Raw genomic sequence first — 25,723 nt, forward strand, 5'->3', positions numbered from 1 at the left:
TTTTGCTTGTCTGTAAAGCCTTAGATTTCTCCTTCGAATCTGAATGAGATCCTTGCTGGGTAAAGTAACCTTGGTTGTAGCTTTTTCCCTTCCATCACTTTAAATATATCATACCACCACCTTCTGGCTTGTAGTTTCTGCTGCGAAATCAGCTGTTAACCTTATGGGAGTTCCCTTGTATGTTATTTGTCATTTTTCCCTTGATGCTTTCAATAATTTTTCTTTGTCTTTAATGTTTACCAATTTGATTACTATGTATCTCAGCATGTTTCTCCTTGGGTTTATCCTGTATGGGACTTTCTGCACTTCCTGGACTTGGGTGGCTATTTCCTTCCCCATGTTAGCAACATTTTTGACTATAATCTTTTCAAATATTTTCTCGGGTCCTTTTCTTTCTCTTCTCCTTCTATGACCCCTATAATGCAAATGTTGTTGTGTTTAATGTTGTCCCAGAAGTCTCTTAGGCTGTCTTCATTTATTTTCATTCTTTCTTCTTTATTCTGTTCTGCTGCAGTGAATTCCACCATTCTGAATTCCAGGTCACTTATCCATTCTTCTGCCTCAGTTATTCTACTATTGATTCCTTGTAGTGTATTTTTCATTTCACTTATTGTATTGTTCATCTCTGTTTGTTTTTTCTTTAATTCTTTTAAGTGTTTGTTCTTTAATTCTAGGTCTTTCTTAAACATTTCTTGCATCTTCTCAATTTTTGCCTCCATTCTTTTTCTGAGATCCTGGATCAACTTCACTATCATTATTCTGAATTCTTTTTCTGGACGATTGCCTATCTCCACTTCATTTAGTTGTTTTTCTGGTGTTTTATCTTGTTCCTTCATCTGGTACATATTCTCTGACATTTCATCTTCTCTATCTTTCTGTGAATGTGGTTTTTGTTCCACAAGCTGCAGGATTTTAGTTTTCCTTGCTTCCACTGTCTGTCCTCTGGTGGATCTGAACATGTGTTTATTTTAACCTGTATGCTACTTGGCTCATGTAGAAGCTTCTAGTTTCTGCCATTGTGTAGCAGAATATACAGACATAAAAATAATTCTACAAATCACATGCCACTCCAATAAACAAATGAACCAGGGATATTGGCAGACAATCTATAGATGAGAAATGGAAATATTATAATAAATGAAGACATGTAAATTATTGTAACAGATAAGCTATAAATACACGAACAGAATATTTGACCTTCATCACATAACTATAATATGAAACCTGATGCTGTCACCTATAAAATAAGAAAATGAAAAGAAATAAATTATACCCACTTTTAACATTACTAATCATTTATCTTTCCAAAAAAGTAATCTGGCAGTAGCATCAAGGGCCTTAAAAATATTCTATTTGTAGGAATATATTCTGTGGAAATCATCAGAGAAAGAGATTAGGATTATATTACAAAATGAACCACTGAATTGCTATCTAAAATAGCAAAGCATTAGAAATAACATCAATGACCACCAACAAAAAAGAATTTCGCAATAAAGAATGGTCCATTCATGTGATGGAATATTACACAGCTATTCAAAATATTATTCTCAATACTTGGTCATCATCAAATATACTCATAATTTAATTTATGTATTAAAACAGGCCATTCATTTACCCAGACATTTGTTTATGAAATGTTTATTACTATTTTGATACATGCCTATTTTGGCAGTACAGTTTTGTGCAAAACATTGTCCTTGCTCTCATGAGGATTTTAGCCTAAGTATAGAGTTAAACAAAGAATCAGGCATTTTAAATGTGATATTGTGTGTGTATGTGTTGAGATAAAAGAGAGAGATACTAAGGGAACACAATAAAAATTTGGTGAGCATAGCTTGTTGAGTCAAAGTCAACTGTGACTTGTCAATACTTCCTCAGTGGTTGTCTAGGATGAGACAAGAAGTATGAGTAGGATTTAAGCAGACAAAGAATGTTTGGAAGAATTTTCCAGACAGAAGAAAAATTATATGCCAATGTCCAAAGAAAAACACAAACATTTCCTATACAGTATGATTTGAATTTTCCATAAAGTACTCCAACATACTAACAATGATTCTCTATGAGAGGTAGATTTTTGGTTGGTATTTATAACTTTTTTCTCAGTTTTAAAATTTTTATTAAATCTTGTTTATGACAAACATGATTTGCTATTAAATTAGGAGTAATTAACCTTACAAATTTTCAACAGATTCAAAGGATTAGAGGAGACTGACCTTCAAAAGAAGTAATCAATACTTAAATTTTTCTGTATACTGTTCATGAGTCCTCTTGTGTTTAAATGTTTTAGCATCAGGATTGGGGTATCAATCTATCAACCAGTTTCACGTGTTTCTCCTAGTAAAATTTGTGACTTCAAGCAGCATACCTTGATGATTAAGCATAAGGTCATATAGCAAAATACTACCTAGTAGCATGTTGGTCTCACTCATGCCAGGGTCACAAGGCTATCACAAAATTTAAAGATGGCGTAAGGTGTTAGTCTAATTAGCTACCTGAATGCCAGAAGAAAAATCAATAATTGCTCAGAGGAACTAACTATTTTTTTCAGAGCTGGTTTTACAACTAGGCTGTGTATAATGCATAGGTAACTGACTAGGTGATGGTAAATACACCAGTGTCAAGGAGGGTCTAGGTCTGAAAATACTAAACATGCTACCTAATTTCCTACTATAATGCAAATGGACTTCCTAATGTCTTGAAAACTTTTGATATTTGAATTTTCCCTTAAATAAAAGAGACAGATTATTTCTATTGATAACATCAGCAACGTAACCTACAAAGACAGATATGTAAGCATCTTGTCTGCATAAATGTCTATATATTATGCTGGTATTAGAGAGGTAAAAGATATTATACATGACCTCACGAAGTTTCACTTACTTAGAGGGGCATATTAGGGAGGCAAGATATGGGTTTATGCTCCCACCAGTACTATCAGTAACATATTTTAGGTGCTGCATAACTGACACAACCAGTAAATTCTTAGGGAGGGCAAATTAAGCCAAGACCATACACAGACACTGGAGGTCACAGGTGGCTTCCTGGAGATGACACTCTGAGCACTTCAGTAAGGGGATCTATAGGCAAGTAAAGAGTGATATTCAAAGAAGCATTTGTTGTGTGTAAAGACATTTTGGAAGGTAATTATAGTTTACTTCTATTATTAATTCCATTTTTATTATTGCTTTTACTAATTCATGGTTGTGCACTTGCTTTATGATCATTTTAATAGGGGTTTCATGACTGATTTTAACCTACCCTGAAGTATGGATAAAACTTAATGTTTGTATGTTGCAGTTACATTCCCTTGATTGTAGACAAGATTTATCTCCTTTAAACATTGTACCTTGTTATTTTACTCAAAAGCAAATTGTATTAGTTATCTATTGTTGCATAACAGATTACCTCAAAATTAACAGCTTAAAACAAACAGACTTATTGCCTCACCATTTCTGTGGGTCAGGAGTCCAGGCATGGCATAGCTTGGTCCTCTGTTTCAGGGTCTCTCACAAGGCTTCAATCAAGGTGCTGGCCTAAGTTGAGGACTTATCTGAACACTTGACTGGGGAAGAATCTTCTTGAAAGCTTACTTAAACAGCTGTTGACAGGATTAAATTCCTTGTACTGTGTGAATGGTAGACTGAATTCCTTGCTGGATGTCAGAGGTAGCTCTCAGTTCCTTTCCACCCAGGTCTCTTCATAGGGCAGTTCATAAAATGAGAAGCAGTCTTTTTGTTAGGAAGGCAAAAATTACAATCATGCGTAATAGCCCATCAACTGCTGTATTCTATTAGTAGAAGAAAGTTACAATTCCTGCCCACTCAATTATACAAGGATATTAGTACAAAGAGGAAGAAATCATTGGTGAACCACCTCAGAATCCATCTACCACACAATTTTACAAGTTTTATATGCTTAAGTGGGATGCATAAATTATGGCAGAAACACAGAATTTTTAATTCAATACAGGAATTTACTTGAGATATCCTTGACTAGAAGATGTGGTAAGACTATTTAGATTGCTAAACTAGTTACTGGTTAAAAGTAGACTATAGTATAAACTCTAGATGCTCTACTAACTACTATACAATGTTAGTCAAATCCTCAGCTCCACTTATGTCCAGTTTCATTATCTATAATATCAAGAGATTGGACTAGAAATCATTTTAATGTTAATATCTTATTACTGTGCATCAGATACAGTAATCTGAACTTCTAAGGCAAATTTGGCAAAAGGGTGTTTTAAATATTCAAGTGGAAGTTCATTTTTTTTCTACCTTTGCAACTCTATATGAAATGAAAGTTGAGACAATGTTTGTTCTCTACAGTATAGAATATGCCATTTTAAAGTATGGGTAACCAAGCTGAGGTTGTGCTGATTTTTTTCAATGATTTTATAACCTACATTGTACTGTTTTGCAACCTAATTATGTAGTCTGTAAGATGTAGAACTCTGTACACATAATCAGAAGCAGTGTCCCTGGATTCATTCAGAGAACACAGATTAGTACAAAGGTAGGATGATTAAATTGTGTATTATTGGGGAGCAGCTGAGTTACAACATTTTCATGAAGTTTGACATGTGTACAAATGGAGAAAAATAAAAGATCGAAAGTGATAGGAAAGGAATCAGCCACCACTCTGTTTAGCAGTAGAATCAAAGATAATGGACAAATTTCATTCACCTGCCCTGCTGTATACCTGCACTTGCTATCTAACCTCTCTCAATAGCTTCTTTTTTTCCCAAAGAAAATATTTTATCCAAAGATTTCAGTTTTTCTTTTGGGAAACACTAAGGATGGAGTTGGGGATGATCTGACTATGCTCATGCAATCATTATTCAACAGTGTACTGTCCTGCAGGACTCAAAGAGAGATGCCAGAAAGGGTTATAATATCTCTTATTATATGGCTCAGCACACCACCTTTTCAAAAAGACTTTGTCAGACTACTCAGCAACTCTGAAGATCCAAATGTAAACTATATATTCTTCCTGGAGAAGGCAGTAAAAGGCATTGGTATGCAAAAATGCTAAGCAAACAGTAAACACTGGAAGACTTCAGTAGGATAAAATATCATATGTCTTCCCAGTGAAAAATAAAAGAATGATCCTGGCTAATAGTGAGCATTAAAGATTCCAGGATACTTCTCCCAGGATAGGACTGTTAATCTATGTGTTCTGACAAAATTCAATTTTGGGTAATTGTCTTCTATCTCCCTAAATCTCTTTTTCCTTTCCATTTATATTGAAAATGTCTCACTTTCTTTCCTAAATGGATTACACTATCACTCACCTAGAAGGGCATATTATAAGAAGGTAATTGTAAATTTATGTGTGAAATAATGTACACATTCATAATACTAGTTCCTTATCATTATTATTATTAATTTATACATTGTTGCCTGCTAGAATATTTTGTTGTCCTTCCTTGGGTATTGTTTTAGTTTGTAGTTTTCTTTCAAATTATCTTATAATCATGCAATATAAACTCTCAATTCTACTTCCGAGGTTAAATAAATTCATTTTGCCTTTGATTATATTGTATTTGGTTTTAATAGCATACATTTACTTATATCACACATAATGCCAACCATGTACTTAAGTATATCTGAAGTTGACAGACACTTTTTAAGTTCCCCAAAAAGATCTGACCTTTTTAAAAAATATCAATCATCTACCCTTTCTCACCTCTAATTCAGTTTTCAAATCAGCCTCAGAATAAGCCAAACCATCCTGTGAGATTTCAGAGCTTGCCAGTCTGCATATATAAGGTTAAGACAAGCCTAACGTAAAAAGAATATATGAAACTGGTGACTATCCTGTTATACAATCTGAAAGGCAAAGAGAAGGCTCAGTCTCTTCAACTTGCTACCTGAAATTATATTCCTCACTTTCAAGTTTTATTAGCTTTTAAAATATAAAACCCCAGAGAGGTCAAATAAAACTGTTAACACTTGCACATGTATAGGGTTGAGTAAATTCCCTGTCCTTTCCTGAAAGCAATTTTAATAGGGTAACCAGTGAAAATATAACAAGAATTCAAGTACTCGAGAATAGGAAGAGGCAAAGGATGATTTAATGGGGGCAAAAAGAAGGACTGCCCAGAAAAGATCAGAGGTCTACTTCATCCTATTTCATCTGGATCTGACTCAGTTAAAATTTTAGGCTTCTTTTTACTTAAGTGACAGGGCTCCCTCCTACTTATTGCCTATTGCAAATCCACTGGATATTTTTTATTATGTTCTTAACAATATTTCTGCATAGAACTTGACAATATAAAAATAGCTTGAACTTCCTTAAGTTGAGTGAGGGCTATACCAGGCTTTCTTATTCCGCTAAAGACTTTCTCTAACATAACCCTAAAATAGGCCCTTGAAATTGCTAATAGATCTGTGGGAGTTTAATACGTGTTTTTGAGAGGAAAAATTAACCATGTACAGTGTACAAAGAACATTCCGGGGCTTCCCTGGTGGTGCAATGGTTGAGAGTCCCCTGCCGATGTAGGGGACACGGGTTCGTGCCCTGGTCCGGGAGGATCCCACATGCCGTGGAGTGGCTGGGCCCGTGAGCCATGGCCAATGAGCCTGCGCATCCGGAGCCTGTGCTCTGCAATGGGAGAGGCCACAACAGTGAGTGGCCCGCGTACCTCAAAAAAAAAAAAAAAAAAAAGAACATTCTGATTGAAAGGTGCTATATAAATGAGAGATATTTGTTCTTATCCTGTTAACACTAGAAAAAAATTGTTGAAAACTGACCATGGCATGTCTGTAGGTAGAAGATACTGAAATTTTAATAAATGTGATTCAGATTCATGTAGGAGTACAGACTGGATCTTAAATCTGATGCCTCCATGAGCTATTAATTTAATCAATCAAGTAAAAAATAATAATATCAGAAAAATCTACATTTATTCTGAGATTTTTGCATGAGAGTCTATGTCTAAAATCTTACTATAGATTGACTGAGTTCAGTTGAAAAAAATACTTAATTCGATCAGATGACTGTATATTTTCTTTCCTGACTCAACCTGTGATACTCACATTAGCCCAATGTAGGACAGAACATCTGTATCAACAGGAAATGTTCCCACACATGAACTGATCCTGTAGGGCTTTTTTTGGTTAACTTGGCAGTAAGAATTAATAAGAAGTTCTCATGAAGCTAATCTATAGAAAATTCCTAGGGCTATGTAAGCCATTAAAACCTCAATCCTATGTATCTTGGGACTTTGGTGGAATTTCCATTGCTAATTAGAATGACAAGAGATATATATGCATATGTGTACTTGTGTGTGTTATAGGAAGGTATATGTCTGATAGAAAACATATTCTACTCCAGACAACATCTACCTCATAGTGCCAAAAATTATAAATTGACAAGAGCACCCTATTTTAAAAGGTTAAGTTAGTGGTTATATACTAAAGTGGTGTTACCAAATAGGGAAAAATCTATGAACAGTGATGGGAGTATATTGTTTGTGGTTTTTGGACCACTGTAGCATCAGTTGCACACTAACCTAATGGCAAATATCTCCCCAACTGAAAAATCTCTAAAGAATTTATTATAGTAACTAACTTCTAACATTCATAAAAGGAAACAAACAAAAAAATAAAATAAACACACATCATCCTCACCAAAGATACCCAGAAGAAATGAACAACAAAAGTGTTTCCAGAGTTTTGACCATGTCCCAGGCATTTTATCTTTAAATCATTTATACTTGGCCTTATTTGTATCCAATTTGGTTTGCAAACATGATCTGAAGTTTTCATATTTGTATTCATTGGCAGAGTTTGTTGTAAAACCTCAAAGAAACCTGTCCAACAAGCATCACATTGCATCCTAATGATTCTTGTTCAGTTCAGTCCATCATTCTCACTTGGTCATTGATGGGTACAATGCAAGGAGACAGGAGTTACCTAAAGTGATGTGACACAACATGACACATCAATCAAGGATTGTTTGAAAAAGGATGCAGTGCAGAGTTTTCCAAGTTTTGTCGTTTGGAAGAGAAAGGTTTTAAATTCGTCTTAGGAAAAAGAAGATGAAGGGCTGATCCAATGTTGCTTGCTGAGTCATAAGGAAATTGAATTTGCTCTAAGGAAAGAAAGGTAACCAGCAGAGATGATGAAAACCCTGAGGAAAATGTTCAAAATGAGCTCATCATAATCATTTCATGTTGGTGAGTTTGTCAAGGCTTCAAAGAGAAGGATGGTGGGAACTGAGATTGTTCCGCAGTTGAAGTGCATGCAGAGAGGTTTAAATTAACTTCTGAAATCTTCAGTGATCCTCAAAAGAATTTAATTCCTTAACTTTGGATAAATCTTGAAAGGAGGTAGGTAATTGGGATTATTCTTTGGCAAGAGCATTATCCTGCTCTGGAAGGAATAGTACCAAGTTCCTCTATTTTGTTTGCATTCAGGGATGGGATGTGGCATAGTACCTACCAAGACTCCTCCCCGCCTGCTCATTTCACTCCAGCTGCTAAGTAAAGTCTTCTGTGAAACTTGTATTGATCACCCTAAGAGTAACATGTGCCTTCTTCAAAGCAATTTAAATGATTTGAATATGGGAGTTTTGATATATACAACATTTGTCATAATGTGATATAGTATTCTGGACTCTAACCTTAATCTTCAGAGGTCTAAAGATAAATTTGATTTAATTTCTTACTTGCTGTCTAGTAATATGCAATGTGACAGTGCTAATACATCTTCCTTTTATATAATACTAAAGAGGGTCATCAGGTAATAACAGGTCTCTCTCTCTCTCTTTGTTTAAATGTATAGTCTTTGCCCTTTATTTAGTCAATATCTATATCCTAAGTATGTGTATTTCTGCCTAATTTAGTCCTTTAAAATAAGGTTGGATCTTAGTGATCCACTTGATTCTAAAATATTTGAACCTTGACTTTTAGCAATTATGGGAGGGAGCTCAAAATCATGTTAGCCCAGATGCTTAATGAGAAGTTAGGAAAAAGCCTAGAAAAACTGACCTCTTCAAATTAGGAATAAGACTTTTATGAATGGATAATAACCTCTCTGATAAAGTAACAAAGGTTAATGAAAACTAGGTACAAAAAAGTAAAATGCTATTTTGGAAAAGACTTTAATTTTATAAACTTCATTCAAAATAACCCATGAGATAGGTGGGCCATGCCCATCCCCTAGATCTCATGGTGTTGTTGGCATCAATACTCTATTGGTCTTTGACTCCTTTTCACTACTAGAGAATGTCTAGAAGTGGCTTCTGAAAAACGGACCCACTTCTTCCTCCATAAGAGTGGGTAAACCATGAATATCAGGATGGACATGATCCTTGCCCTCATGGTGTATATAGTCCAAAGTGAAAGAAAGGATTTGAACACACATGCTAAATAACTTCTGAAAACAACATGTGTGCAAAGTGCTACACAATGATTGCTTGTGCTATGGGAGAGTGTGGTGAGGCAACATAACCTAACCAGGAATGAAGGTAGAGAATGTTGTCAGTATCCCAGTAACAATTCTTTCCTACAAGAATATGAAGAACATAAGTAATAATCAAGATTTCAATGGGATTATAAGCACTGTCTGACACTGAAATCCCTTTTTAAAAATCCCCAACAAATGGTTTTTAACTTTCTGCATAAAAAATTCAAGGAGTGAAGAAATTTATACTCCCCAGGTATTTCATTCTGTCTTTGGCCAACTTGGTTATGTAGTAAGAGGAAATTTTAGACTCCATGTTCTGCCTTTTGATCTGAATTCTCCCACTATAAAAACAAGGAGAATTAGTTCAACTTTTATCCCACATGACCATATCAAAATACTGCAAGAAGACTATCATATTTTCCCCAAGACTTTTATTCTCTTAAGCAAAATTCCTTTGATGGAATATTCCCAATTTACTTAGTAACCCTGACCATCATCCTAAAAATGGGATATAATTTGTTTGGTTTCCCATGCTAAAATGTAGTGAGCAAGTTTAGGCTAGGTGTGCCTAAATATTTTTAAGTCTTGCAGATATATATATATTTTAAATCAGAGTGTAGTATTTAACATTATTTTTTATTAAATTTCATCTTAATTAGATGCCATCTGATATTCCAAATAGGTAAGAACTTTGGGGTCTAATTCAGTCACCCAGTGTATTTCAGATGCCTGAGTGTTAGATTTGTGAAATATGGTTGTCTTACGTTCTACATAATCAGAAAATTGTGAAAAATTAACTTGGTAATAAATATGTAAGGAAAATGACTTTCTCTACCTCTGTATTTTCTGTTAATTTCTGGGGAGTGTTTTAGTTATTTGTGTATAGCTAGCATCTATTTAAAATTAGTATTTGAAAAACTGTGGACTTGATCTTAGCCAATGAAAGGGGGGAATCAAAGATATATAACTGTAAAACACTTTTACCTGTGAAGAATAGAGGAAGCAATGTAAATCTAGTGCCAGGCAGTTCATGATTCATTTACTATATCTGCTACACTAGCTATGTGATCTAGAGGACATCACTAACCTTTTCATCTTAATTTTCTGACATGGAAACACACACACACACTCTTAATTATATACCAAAATATTGTGTGAACTGAATGATTACACGCAAGTACAAGGCTCTTGGCAGTTAGATTTTCTCTCTTACGAGAAGTTTATAATAACCTGGAGGAGATGGACAATTCTATAAATAATAACATAATTTGAATGAAAGTGACGAGTAGGTGAGAGGTAGAAATGTCCAGAGGGGTTATGTTTTAAGTCACCAACAAAATGCTTCCAGTTTTGAATACTGATGTGATGGTGTATGACAAATTCTGCCCTGGCAAAAGTAGATGATTGGAGGGCAGAAATATAGTCTGGAAGTAGAATCTGCTTTAGATTACACAAAAGAATATGCAGATGGTGCCATCCTTAACCACGTGGTTTTCTGCAACCATAAGAATCCATCTTGCCAGCTAGATGTCTTCATTTATTAAAGTTACATTTCTCTCTTTTAATTCCAATTCCTTTTTTTTTTTTGACTGCTGAGCAGATTTTATTTTTGCAGGTAAGAATGCAGAAAGACACAGGAAGTTTAATCTTTAAACTGAGCTCTCAGGGGCGAGGTGACTCTCTTCCTGAAGAGGGCTGAGGCATCCTGAACTTCAAGAGGTCCAGGTTTAGGTCTAAGAAGGTGTATGTGCTGTAGTCATGATGCTTGAGATTCTTGTAGGTGGTGGTGTCAAATTGCTCAGCAAGGGCGGTGGCTTTTTGGTGGACTTTGCTTCTTGGGATTCGTTGGCAATCTCTTTTCATTCTTTCCTGATTCTGCAGAGAGAGAAACTATAGGCACAACTCCTCGAAACGCTCCTGCTTCTAGAAACACAATCTTCAGCACCCCGGCTCAAGCTTGCCTCAGCAGAAGCGAGGCCGCCATGGCCGTGACTCGGGCGCGGGCCAATCCTCCTTCAAAGTCAACAAATATATGTGAATAAGATCCTCATTTTCAATTCTTACTTTGTTCAAGCATGGATCAATCGAATTCAGTTTAACAGAGTAATTGCATTTACAGAGTATTTCTTTATGATATACATCGTATATATATACTATATATCATATATAATTTTATCATTGCTTTATGATATACATAGTATATATGTACTATATATAATAAATATAATAAATACATGTGTATATAGTATTTCCCTCCCTCTCCTCAAAGTACAACCTTCTTTTTCTTTCAATCAGGAAGGACATGCTGCTACTGTCTATTGTTGCATCTGGTTCAGAGCACTGACCTTCAGCATGATCTTTTCAGGACAATAGCATTTCTCAGCATTTGTTTCTCACCTGAAAAGTGGCAGCTGGCTTTATCACCCTTTCCAAGCACTTCCCTGAATAAAGAACAAAGTTCACAGCAATTTTAGGTAGAAGCAACAAATAAGTGATTGCTAGATTCAAAAAAGCATTTTCTGAGCACTGCTGTGAATTACCATTTAATCTAAGCTTCCTCACATCCCAAGGACACACTCTCAACGTGAAAGGGATTGTGTTCCAAGAGTACAAATACCCACTACTGCCAGACCTTACCAGCCACTTAAGCAGAGGCACTACACAGCACCAAACGTTTCCTGCTAATTTAATTTATATGAGCCGACATTTTAAGTCCCCAGATCCTTCGGATACTGAATAGTTCAAGTTTCTGGAACATCAGGACTCTTGTGCAGTCCCCAAGAAAATGTCTTCACATAGGTGTCTTGGAAGCCAGTTTATAACGGTTCTCTAGCAAAAGACTGTGTTGTGGGGCTTCTTTAAACCCAACATACAGAAGAGTAACTGCTATTGAATTTGTATTTAAAACATAGCTATTTATACTTTCCAAAACAATTTTCTGTATTATCATGTAATTGTACTTCATTTAAAAAAAACTATAAAGCAGGAAGGGCTAAAAAGCATTGTGTTTAATTTAGTGAGGAGGTAAAGGATATGGGTTGAGTGCAAGGATATTGGAATCAGAAAGAGCCTGAATCCCAGCTTTGTCACTTGTTGTTTCTTTCTTAAAGCTATTTATTCTGGCTTCCCCCAGTTCTTTGGTTATAAAATAGAAACCTTTTCATAGGGTTGTTTTGAGCAGTATATATTACCCGTTAAACACACTACATACTGCCCGGTATGTATTAGACACTCAATAAATGTTAAATGTTATTTATAATAACAGTATTGCTTTTTAATGGAATAATGAGACACAAAGTTCAGATGATGTACAAAAAGCCAAGAAATATGATTAGTGACAAAGCAGGATTTTGAAGTCACTCTCTTTCAACTCCTGTGCCAGTATCCTTAGAATTTCCTTAACATATTACAGGTTAAGATTAAGTGCAAAATAAATAGATAGTAAAAAGTCACACGTAAATACACAATATGGACAATTGAATATGCCAGGTTTTCTGCCTTGGAAAACCAGTAATTGTAACCTTTTGCCTAGAGGTTACAAAAGGCAAACTTTTGAACTTTTGAACTCCCAGAAGTTGTCCACTAGATTCAAATATTTCATTATGAATACACTAATATGAATAAAAATTATGTATTTCTATGTATATTATATTGATAAATTTGTAAATAAATGTGTTTCAAACAAAAAGGGTAATGGAAACATTTATATATTGGAGCAGTAAGAGAAACATGCTTTGTTAACAAGAATTTTGAAGATTTTTTGCTGTAAATTTTTCTTTTGTTTTATTTTTTTTTGCAGTACGCGGGCCTCTCACTGTTGTGGCCTCTCCCGTTGCAGAGCACAGGCTCTGGACGCGCAGGCTCAGCGGCCATGGCTCACGGGCCTAGCCGCTCCGCGGCGTGTGGGATCTTCCCGGACCAGGGAACGAACCCGTGTCCCCTGCATCAGCAGGTGGACTCTCAACCACTGCACCACCAGGGAAGCCCCATGTTTTAATGAGTTTTTTAAGAACAAAAGACATGTATGTTTATTTTTCAAAACTTGGGAGGGGAAAGAGAAAAGCAAGAAAGCAAAGAAGCAAAAATAATGCAATGACCAATTCTAAATTTGCTGTATCATTGTATAAACTTTATTTCACACATATGTATATATTTAATATTTTGATTATACACATGTATGTTTTTTTAAAAAACACTATGCAGGTTTAAAACACATTCAGCTTAATGATATACAAGGACGTTTTCACAAACAATTTCATACATATGCTCTAAATGGCAAATAAAATATTTTATTGATAAATAGGTAGTAATTTAAGTATTAACTTATATTAAACACTTAGGTCATTTCCTATTTTTATCTATTAAAGGGACACTTTTACACAAATTACACAAAGCAATATTAACCTTTTAATGGAAATTCCTAGCAATCAAATTTCTGAGATAAATTCTAGGTGTACTGATAATGCTTTTGCTACATGTGGCTTAATATTTCTCATTAATAAGTGTTCCTATTGCAATATTTACATTTATATACATAAGAGACCTCTTAACCTGCACTTCAACTATATTGGGTATATACCCAATGTAATATTAATTTAAATATATAAAAATAACACCTCATTTTTTCTTAATTTGTTTCTTTGATTATCAGAGTAATTGAATGATTACCAGAGTAACCAATTGTAGTTCTTCTATGGTTTATTTCAATTTCCCACTCTAAAAAATTCCAGAAACGTCTTTATCTAAATCTACTATTTATTCTCACCCTTCAACAGCAGCATTATTTGTGCTCTCTCTCTATCTCTCTCTCTATTTTTTTATTATTTGTGCTTTCTCTTGAATCCCCACATCCCAGTTGGGGGCCTTGTTATCAAGGTCTCTTAACCTCACACAGTACCCACATATGCCAACAGCAGGATGATATCTCTTCTTCAAAGTTAATACCCTCAGATTCACTTTTTAGATTTATCCATATTATATGTTTTCAGAACTTTTTTTTTTTACATTTTGGCATACTGATGTTATTATTTGCTGGTTTTAATTTTAATGTTGATTTAAAATGATCTGATTTTTTATGTTTTTTTTGTGCTTTCATTAAACAGTGTGGAGAGCAAAAGAAGAGACTAGGATAAATGAATTTTTTTTTCTCTAACAATAATTTATTCACAGAATGTTTATTTTTAACATCTTTATTGAGGTATAATTGTTTTACATTGTTGTGTTAGTTGCTGCTGTATAAAAAAGTGAATCAGTTATATGTATACGTATAACCCCATATCCTCTCCCTCTTGCATTTCCCTCCCACTCTCCCTATCCGACTCCTCTAGGTGGACACAAAGCACTGAGCTGATCTCCCTGTGCTATGCAGCTGCTTCCCACTAGCTAGCTATTTTACATTTGGTAGTGGATATTTGTCAATGCCACTCTCTCACTTCGTCTCAGTTTACCCTTCCCCCTCCCCGTGTCCTCAAGTCCATTCTCTAGGTCTGTGATTTTATTCCTGTCCTGTCCCTAGGGCCTTCAGAAGCTTTTTTTTTCTTTTTCTTTTTTAGATTCCATATATATGTGTTAGCATACGGTATATGTTTTTCTTTTCCTGACTTTCTTCACTGTGTATGACAGACTCTATGTCCATCCACCTCACTACAAATAACTCAATTTTGTTTCTTTTTATGGCTGAGTAACATTCTATTGTTGTTTGGTTTTAAAGGAAACTTTATAAAGTATCTCATATGATTTTGCTATCTGTCAAATAAGATAAAATTTTAGAGTGTATGTTTTCTTTTATAACAAATTCGCAAATATATAAGATTTTAATAGCTTTAGCTCTAATCATCATTTAAGGAGAAAATGTTTTCTTGTGGAATAGTTTAAGTCCTAAGGCAAAATTGGTCTCACAGAGCATGAGTTAGCATTTTAGGATTGTCAAAGAGTATGAGGTCAGGCATTCATAAATATCAATCTATGTCCCAGATATGGATCAGTAATTTTCTTCAGTTATTTCAGCAATGATGGTCGATGACCTAACAATTCATAACCTAAAAGTCTTCCCTGACCTATTACCTTAAATTTCCTGGAATATGATGGAGTGATAACTCTATGTGAATCATTGAGGCACCCAAACTGCAAACTACAGGAGTTGTGGTTGATGCGTTGTTACTTCACTTCTGCTTGCTGTATGGACGTTGCTACTGTTCTTATTCACAGTGAAAACCTAAACACTGTGAAACTAGGGAACAATAAGATATATGATGCTGGTGTCAAAGAGTTATGTGAAGCTTTGAAGCATCCTAAGTGTAAATTAGAGAATCTTGGGTTGGAAATGTGTGAGCTCACCTCTGCCTATTGTGAGGACCTGGCCTTGGTTTTCACTTTCTGAAAATCACTGAGGTGAATGAACCTGGAATGGATTAGCTTGGACCGTGATGGGGCGGTGGTGCTGTGTGAAGCCCTGATCAGTCTGAAATGTGACTTGCAGATGCTTGGCCTGAATAAATCTTCATATGATGTGGAAATTAAGATGCTGACAGAGGTGGAAGAGACGAACCCCCACTTGACCATTTCACAGTCTCTGGATTGATTACGAGCACAGGATCAGGGGTGTGCTTGGCTGACGGGGAACATGCTGAAATAATCTTCTCACAAAGGCTTCCCCTTGGTCGCAATGGGCATTTCTCCTCCTGACACACCCTGTCCTGTAAATTGTTCATCAGGGCAGAGGGGGCTGTGATTTCAGAGCTCTTCCTTCAAAGTATTCTAGCAATATGATTGTGGGATGTGCCATCTGTGCCTAAGTCCTCTATGCTCCACCTTTAAAGCTCTCAACCTGCCTCGCAGTGTTTAGAAGAACAAATACATTAAATGGGTAAACACTTGGGAAAAGTGTTTACTCTCCCTCTCCTCTCCCTCATCTTGCTCCTGGTGACTCCTCAACCAGGCCTCCCAAGCTTCTGACCAAAAACTTTTGCTCTAACAATTCTCTCTACCTGGAATACTCTTGTCCCAGATATCTCCTTGGCTGAATCTTTCTTCTCTTTCAAATCTTTGGTCAAATGTCACTGTCTTAATGCATTTTATCTGAGTCATCTTATTTATTACTGCAATTTACCTCTTCTGGCCACTAGACTCTCTTTGTCTTCCTTTCTGTGATCTACTGTTTCTTTTTAAAATAGTACTTATCAACTTCTAAAATGTTATATAATTCAGTTGTATATTATGCTTATCATTGATTATCTTTCCCTTTCTTCTAGAATCTCACCTCCATGAGGGCAGAGATATTTTCGTCTGTTTTTCACACTGATGTATTCCAAATGCCTTGAATAACTTTGGGAATGTAGTAGATGTTCAATAAATATTTTTCAAATAAATAGAGATATCTTAAAGTAGATAGTCTAGAGCAGGCTCAGTAGTTCAATTTTTGTCATCAGGTACCCAGACTGTGGTGTATTACATGTTCAGTGATTGGTAATTTCAATTCAGTGATAATAGGAATATTTACACCATTAAAATTGATAAACAATACAAATCATGACTTTTTGCCCTCAAAAAGTAGTTTATCAACCCCTCCGAACCCAAGTTTGTCATTCCTTTATTTCTACCATGCTTATTGATTTGGATTTGGATTATTGTGCTTGTTACTTCATGATTAAAAGATGACTGCCACTTCAGCTGTATCATGACTCTTTTTAAGATTTATGTGTTTATTCTTTCATCCCTGTTTTTTCTTTTTTCTTTTGCCCTACCCAGGTACGTGGGGAGTTTCTTGCCGTTTGGGAGGTCTGAAGTCTTCTGCTAGCCTTCAGTAGGTGTTCTGTAGGAGTTGTTCCACATGTAGATGTATTTCTGATGTATTTGTGGGGAGGAAGGTAATCTACACGTTTTACTCTTCCACCATCTTGAAGCTCCTCCTATTGTAATATTTTAATTTATTTGTTTGAGTGTCTGTAACCCTGTCTTACTCTTTGAATTTCCAAAGCATTAAGAATACTTTATTGTATTTGCATGTTTCAGAGCAAAGAACGTTAAAAATTTTATTGAACGAATGGATGGGTTAAACAATAATTATTATAAATCTTATGTGTGGCCAGAGAAATATGTTTTTTACAAAAAGGAGGTTATAAGCAAACACTAATTTAAAAAATAATAATATAAGAGAGCATAAAATTGCCTCTAAAAGTTATGCAGACAAAATTCACTAAAAATATTCAGAAAAGGGAATTGGTGAAATCTGATGTAATTATTATTAAGAGTTCCTGATGAGGATTGGAACATCATTTGACTGTTAATGTAAATGTAAAGTTTGCATAGCCTAGGACAGAATGACAACAAACAATTCCAAAAAGCACAGATGATTTTGAGGATGGAATAAAGCTAAGATTATGGTAGGAATCTAGGTTGAATGGTGCCTCCAGTTTGTGCTGAGTGGTAGTAAGAAGCACAATTTAATAGAAAAGGTATTATGAAAGACTGCTAAGTTTGGAATTACAAGATCAGAGTTAGAATCTTCTTACTCACTTGTGACCTTCAGTAAGGCTGTTTTGATGATAATATTCAACAATGCACATATAATTCCCTAGGATAATGTGTAAGAGATAGTAAGTGTTCAAAATTATTAGTTAAATATAAATAGGATTAGAAGAAATGAGGTTTCCTTGGGACTTTATCATACATATAGTATGATTCAACCTTAAGTAATACTGACTTATATTAAGACTCCACAATCAAGAAAGTAGTGCTTTTCCTTGTTCCCTTTGCTTCTACAGATATAGAGACTGTTTCTTATGTGATTAGCAAATGGGATCAAAAATTGTAGTTTTTTATTGTAATCAGAATTGTAACATAAATAGAAATTTAAAAAACCTGCTTAATTTTCCATATCCCAGGAAGATAACATCACTTTGGGGAAAAGTTCTTAGGAGAACATTCAGTGTCAAATCAACAAATAAAGAAACAAACAAATTAAGCATGAAAGTTTCCTTAAAAGAGTACACTGCTGGACTTTGAAGGAAACTGAAGGTCATCAACACAAACTCTATCAAATTATTGATAAGAAAAGTGAAACCTGCAAAGGTTAAGCAACTGCCTAAATCTACAGATAGTCTTGCATGATGGTTTTTAGGAGATGGCTTCACAATCCCCATGATCTCTAAACCAGTGTTTCCTTCTCACTCGTTCTAGGTGGGCATCAGTCAGCACAATAAGATCATGTGTTGCATCTTTATCATTAGATCTTTTAGGTAACTCACTTATCCTCAATGCAAACCCATTTTTAAGGTATAAAGAGATGCACAGACAAAATCCAAAATTATACTTGCAGCAAAACCCCTGCTATTTCAGTACATTAGCTACAGATTCAATAAAAGTAAAGTGGTTGTTAAGCTTTTCAGCTTGAATGGCATCATTTTTTACTGCACTTGGAAAAAAATGTGGTGGCATCAACCCCAAATCATAAAACCAGAGCATCTAACAAAAGATGCTGTGAGCCTGAACTCCATTATAATTTCAGATTTGGTGTGCTTCCACTCTGTAAATCACCTGAAATTTACAGCTGCACCTGCAAAGTCAAGCATGAGGTTGAACTCTTAGATAAACAGAATTGCTCACAGTATTCCCAGAATGTGCACTGTTAGCAAAACTGGGCCCTCAGTCTGAGAAGGGCTCTAGATTTACCCAAACGGGCTGCTACTATTTAGCCAAAATCAATTGGAGCTGTGGGAATTAAAAATATATAGAAATAGTGTCAATCTTTCAAGTATCTTAAAAGAATCTACACTAAGTTACGGGGGAAAATGAATATTCCATAAGTCCTTTTTTTAAAAACAGCTTTATTGGAGTATAATTGCTTTACAATGGTGTGTTAGTTTCTGTTTTGTAAGGAAGTGAATCAGCTATATATATACATATATCACCATATTTCCTCTCTCTTGCGTCTCCCTCCCATCCTCCATATCCCATCACTCTAGGTGGTCACAAAGCACCAAGCTGATCTCCCTGTGCTATGCGTCTGCTTCCCACTAGCTATCTACTTTACATTTGATAGTGTATATATACGTACGTGCCACTCTCTCACTTCGTCCCAGCTTACCCTTCCCCTTCCCCATGTTCTCAAGTCCATTCTCTACATCTGCAAGTTTATTCCTGTCCTACCCCTAGGTACTTCAGACTATGTTGTTTTTTTTAGATACCATATATATGTATAAGCATATGGTATTTGTTTTTCTGTTTCTGACTTACACTTCACTCTGTATGACAGATTCTAGGTCCATCCATCCCACTACAAATAACACAATTTCGTTTCTTTTTATGGCTGAGCAATATTCCATTGTACATATGTGCCACATCTGCTTTATCCATTCATCTGTTGATGGACACTTAGGTTGCTTCCATGTCCCAGCTATTGTAAATAGAGCTGCAATGAACATTGTGGTACCTGGCTTTTTTTGAATTATGGTTTTCTCAGAGTATATGCCCACTAGTGGGATTGCTGGGTAACATGGCAGTTCTATTTTTAGTTTTCTAAGGAACCTCCATACTGTTCTCCATAGTGGATGTATCAATTTACATTCTCACCAACAGTGCAACAGGATTCCCTTTTCTCCACACCCACTACATCATTTACTGTTTTACTGTTTGTAGATTTTTTTGATGATGACCATTCTGACTGGTGTGAGCTGATATATCATTGTAGTTTTGATTTGCATTTCTCTAATGATTAAAGATGTTGAGCATTTTTTCATGTGTTTGTTGGCAATCTGTATATCTTCTTTGGAGAAATGTTTATTTGGGTCTTCTGTCCATTTTTAGATTGGATGGTTTTGTTCTTTTTTTTTTTTTTTTTTTTTTTTTTTGATATTGAGCTGCATGAGCTGCTTGTAAATTTTGGAGATTAATCCTTTGTCAGTTGCTTCATTTTCAAATATTTTCTCCCATGCTGAGTGTTGTCTTTTAGTCTTGTTTATGGTCTCCTTTGCTGTGCAAAAGGTTTTAAGTTTCATTAGGTCCCATTTGTTTCTTTTTGTTTTTAGTTCTGTTTCTCGAGGAGGTGGGTCAAAAAGGATCTTGCTGTGATTTATGTCATAGAGTGTTCTGCCTATGTTTTCCTCTAAGAGTTTTATAATGTCTGGCATTACACTGAGGTCTTTAATCCATTTTGAGTTTATTTTTGTGTATGGTGTCAGGGAGGGTTCTAATTTCATTCTTTTCCCTGTAGCTGTCCAGTTTTCCCAGCACCACTTAATGAAGAGGCTGTCTTTTCTCCATTGTATAGTCTTGCCTCCTTTACTAAGTGTAAGTTGACCAAATGTGCGTGGGTTTATCTCTGGGCTTTCTATCCTGTTCTATTGATCTATATGTCTGTTTTTGTGCCAGTGCCATACTGTCTTGATTACTGTAGCTTTGTTGTATAGTCTGAAGTCAGGGAGCCTGATTCCTCCAGTTCCATTTTTCTTTCTGAAGATTGCTTTGACTATTCGGAGTCTTTTGTGTTTCCATACAAATTGTGAAATCTTCTGTTCTAGTTCTGTGAAAAATGCCACTGGTAGCTTAATAGGGATTGGGTCAAATCTGTAGACTGCTTTGGATAATATAATCATTTTCACAATGTGGATTCTCCAAATCCAAGAACATGGTATATCTCTCCATATGTTTGTATCATCTTTATTTTCTTTTATCAGTATCTTATTATTTTCTGCATACTGGTCTTTTGTCTTCTTAGGTAGGTTTATTCCTAGGTATTTGATTCTTTTTCTTGCAATGGTAAATGGGAGTGTTTCCCTAATTTCTCTTTCAGATTTTTCATCATTAGTGTATAAGAATGCCAGAGATTTCTATGCATTAATTTGTATCCTGCTCTTTTACCAAATTCATTGATTAGCACTAGTAGTTTTCTGGTAGCATCTTTAGGATTCTCTATGTATAGTATCATGTCATCTGCAAACAGTGACAGCTTTATTTCTTCTTTTCTGATTTGGATTCCTTTCATTTCTTTTTCTTCTCAGATTACTGTGACTAAAACTTCCAAAACTATATGAATAATAGTGGTGAGAGTGGACCACCTTGTTTTGTTCCTGATCTTAGAGAAAATGGTTTCAGTTTTTCACCATTGAGAATGATTTTGTCTGTGGGTTTGTCATACATGGCCTTTATTATTATGGGTTAAATTCCCTCTATGCCTACTTTTTGGAGGCTTTTTATCATAAATGTGTGTTGAATTTTGTGAAAGCTTTTTCTGCGTCTATGCACAGGATCATATGGGTTTTCTCCTTCACTTTGTTAATATGGATAAGCACATTGATTGATTTGTGTATACTGAAGAATCCTTGCATTCCTCAGATAAAATCCAGTTGATCATGGTTGTTATCCTTTTAATGTACTGTTGGATTCTGTTTGCTAGTATTTTGTTGAGGATATTTGCATCTATGTTCATCAGTGATATTGGCCTGTAGTTTTCTTTCGTAGTGACGTCTTTGTCTGATTTTGGTATCAGGGTAATGGTGGCCTCGTATAATGAGTTTGGGAGTGTTCCTCCCTCTGCTATATTTTGCTTTTCTTTGTTTTTTTTTGCTTAAGGTATTATATTATTTATTTATTTATTTATTTATTTATTTCACATATTTATTGGAGTACAATTGCTTTACAATGGTGTGTTAGTTTCCACTCTACAACAAAGTGAATCAGTTATCCATATACATATGTTCCCATATCTTTTCTGTCTTGTGTCTCCCTCCCTCCCACCCTCCCTATCCCACCCATCTAGGCACTCACAAAGCACCGAGCTGATCTCCCTGTGCTATGTGACTGCTTCCCACTAGCTACCTATTTTACATTTGGTAGTGTTTATATGTCCATGTCACTCTCTCACTTTGTCACAGCTTACCCTTCCCCCCCGCATATCCTCAAGTCCATTCTCTAGTAGGTCTGTGTCTTTATTCCTGTCTTACCCGTAGGTTCTTCATGACATTTTTTTTTCTTAAATTCCATATATATGTGTTAACATACAGTATTTGTCTTTCTTTTTCTGACTTATTTCACTCTGTATGACAGACTCTAGGTACATTAATTTGTATCCTGCTACTTTACCAAATTTATTGATTAGCTCTAGTAGTTTTCTGGTAGCATCTTTAGGATTCTCTATGTATAGTATCATGTCATCTGCAAGCAGTGACAGCTTTATTTCCTCTTCTCTGATTTGGATGCCTTTTATTTCCTTTTCTTCTCTGATTGCTGTGGCTAAAACTTCCAAAACTATGTTGAATGAGAGTGGTGGGAGTGGGCAACATAGTCTTGTTCCTAATCTTAGTGGAAATGCTTTCCATTTTGCACGATTGAGGACGATGTTGGCTGTGGTTTTGTCATATATGGCCTTTATTATATTGAGAAAAGTTCCCTCTATGACTACTTTTTGCAGGGTTTTTTATCATAAATGTGTGTTGAATTTTGTCAAAAGCATTCTCTGCATGTATTGAGATGATCATGTGGTTTTTCTCCTTTAATTTGTTAATATGGTGTATCATGTTGATTGATTTGTGTAATTTTTGTATTTTAAATTTTATTTTATTTTATTTTTTTAACATCTTTATTGGGGTATAATTGCTTTACATTGGTGTGTTAGTTTCTGCTTTATAACAAAGTGAATCAGTTATACATATACATACATTCCCATATGTCTTCCCTCTTGCATCTCCCTCCCTCCCACCCTCCCTATCCCACCCCTCCAGGCTGTCACAAAGCATCGAGCCAATATCCCTGTGCCATGCGGCTGTTTCCCACTAGTTATCTACCTTACGTTTATTAGTGTGTATATGTCCATGACTCTCTCTCTCCCTGTCACAGCTCACCCTTCCCCTTCCCATATCCTCAAGTCTGTTCTCCAGTAGGTCTGTGTCTTTATTCCTGTCTTACCCCTAGGTTTTTCATGACATTTTTTTTTCTTAAATTCCATATATATGTGTTAGCATATGGTATTTGTCTTTTTCTTTCTGACTTACTTCACTCTGTATGACAGACTCTAGGTCTATCCACCTCATTACAAATAGCTCAATTTCGTTTCTTTTTATTCCTGAGTAATATTCCATTGTATATATGTGTCACGTCTTCTTTATCCATTCATCCGATGATGGGCACTTACGTTGTTTCCATCTCCAGGCTATTGTGAATAGAGCTGCAATGAACATTTTGGTACATGACTCTTTTTGAATTATGGTTTTCTCAGGGTATATGCCCAGTAGTGGGATTGCTGGGTCATATGGTAGTTCTATTTGTAGTTTTTTAAGGAACCTCCATACTGTTTTCCATAGTGGCTGTACCAATTCACATTCCCACCAGCAGTGCAATAGTGTTCCCTTTTCTCCACACCCTCTCCAGCATTTATTGTTTGTAGATTTTCCTTGCATTCCTGGAATAAACCCTACTTGATCATGGTATATGATCCTTTTAATGTGCTGTTGGATTTTGTTGGCTAGTATTTTGGTGAGGATTTTTGCATCTATGTTCATCAGCGATATTGGCCTGTGGTTATCTTTCTTTGTGACATCCTTGTCTGGTTTTGGTATCAAGGTGATGGTGGCCTTGTAGAATGAGTTTCAGGGTGTTCCTCCCTCTGCTATATTTTGTACGGGTTTGAGAAGGATAGGTGTTACCTCTTCTCTAAATGTTTGATAAAATTCACCTGTGAAGCCATCTGGTCCTGGGCTTTTGTTTGTTGGAAGATTTTTAATCACCGTTTCAATTTCAGTTCTTGTGATTGGTCTGTTCATATTTTCTATCTCTTCCTGGTTCAGTCTGAGCACACTGTGCATTTCTAAGAATTTGTCCATTTCTTCCAGCGTGTCCATTTTATTACCATAGAGTTTCTTGTAGTAATCTCTCATGATCTTTTGTATTTCTGTAGTGTCAGTTGTTACTTCTCCTTTTTCATTTCTAATTCTATTGATTTGAGTCTTCTCCCTTTATTTCTTGATGAGTCTGACTAATGGTTTATCAATTTTATTTATTTTCTCAAAGAACCAGCTTTTAATTTTATTGATCTTTATTATTGTTTCCTTCCTTTCTTTTCCACTTTTTTCTGATCTGATTTTTATGATTTCTTTCCTTCTGCTAACTTTGGGGTTTTTTTGTTCTTCTTTCTCTAATTGCTTTAGGTGCAAGATTAGGTTGTTTATTCGAGATGTTTCCTGTTTCTTGAGGTAGGATTGTATTGCTATAAACTTCCCTCTTAGAACTGCTTTTGCTGCATCCTACAGGTTTTGGGTCATCGTGTCTCCATTGTCATTTGTTTTTCGGTATTTTTTTATTTCTTCTTTGATTTCTTCAGTGATCACTTCATTATTAAGTAGTGTATTGTTTAGCCTCCATGTTTTTGTATTTTTTACAGATCTTTTCCTGTAATTGATATCTAGTCTCATAGTATTTTGGTCGGAAAAGATACTTGACACAATTTCAATTTTCTTAAATTTACCGAGGCTTGATTTGTGACCCAAGATATGATCTATCCTGGAAAATGTTCCATGAGCACTTGAGAAAAATGTGTATTCTGTTGTTTTTGAATGGAATGTCCTATAAATATCAATTAAGTCCATCTTGTTTAATGTATCATTTAAAGCTTGTGTTCTCTTATTTATTTTCATTTTGGATGATCTGTCCATTGGTGAAAGTGGGTTGTTAAAATCCCCTAGTATGAATGTGTTACTGTCGATTTCCCCTTTTATGGCTGTTAGTATTTGCCTTATGTATTGTGGTGCTCCTATGTTGGATGCATAAATATTTACAATTGTTGTATCTTCTTCTTGGAGCGATCCCTTGATCATTATGTAGTGTCCTTCTTTGTCTCTTCTAATAGTCTTTATGTTAAAGTCTATTTTGTCTGATATGAGAATTGCTACTCCAGCTTTCTTTTGATTTCCATTTGCATGGAATATCTTTTTCCATCCCTTCACTTTCAGTCTGTATGTGTCCCTAGATCTGAAGTGGGTCTCTTGTAGACAGCATAAATATGGGTCTTGTTTTTGTATCCATTCAGCCAGTCTATGTCTTTTGGTTGGAGCATTTAATCCATTTACATTTAAGGTAGTTATTGATATGTATGTTCCTATTACCATTTTCTTAATTGTTTTTGATTTTTTATTTTATGTCTTTTCCTTCCATTGTCTTTCCTGCCTAGGGAAGTTCCTTTAGCATTTCCTATAAAGCTGGTTTGGTGGTGCCTAATTATCTTAGCTTTTGCTTGGCTCTAAAGGTTTTAATTTCTCCATCAAATATGAATGAGATCCTAGCTGGTTAGAGTAATCTTGGTTGTAGGTTTTTCCCTTTCATCA

The 25,723-nt window shown here is 35.4% G+C and overlaps 1 pseudogene; it reads right to left on the reverse strand.

Annotated features, from left to right (window-relative positions):
- Positions 1–10,994: 10,994 nt before the first annotated feature.
- LOC117197917 (NADH dehydrogenase [ubiquinone] flavoprotein 3, mitochondrial-like) lies at positions 10,995–11,397 on the reverse strand (annotated as a pseudogene).
- Between the last annotated feature and the right edge of the window lie 14,326 nt (positions 11,398–25,723).

The sequence above is a fragment of the Orcinus orca genome, chromosome 13, assembly GCF_937001465.1.
Source record: "Orcinus orca chromosome 13, mOrcOrc1.1, whole genome shotgun sequence".
Classification (NCBI taxonomy): domain Eukaryota; kingdom Metazoa; phylum Chordata; class Mammalia; order Artiodactyla; family Delphinidae; genus Orcinus; species Orcinus orca.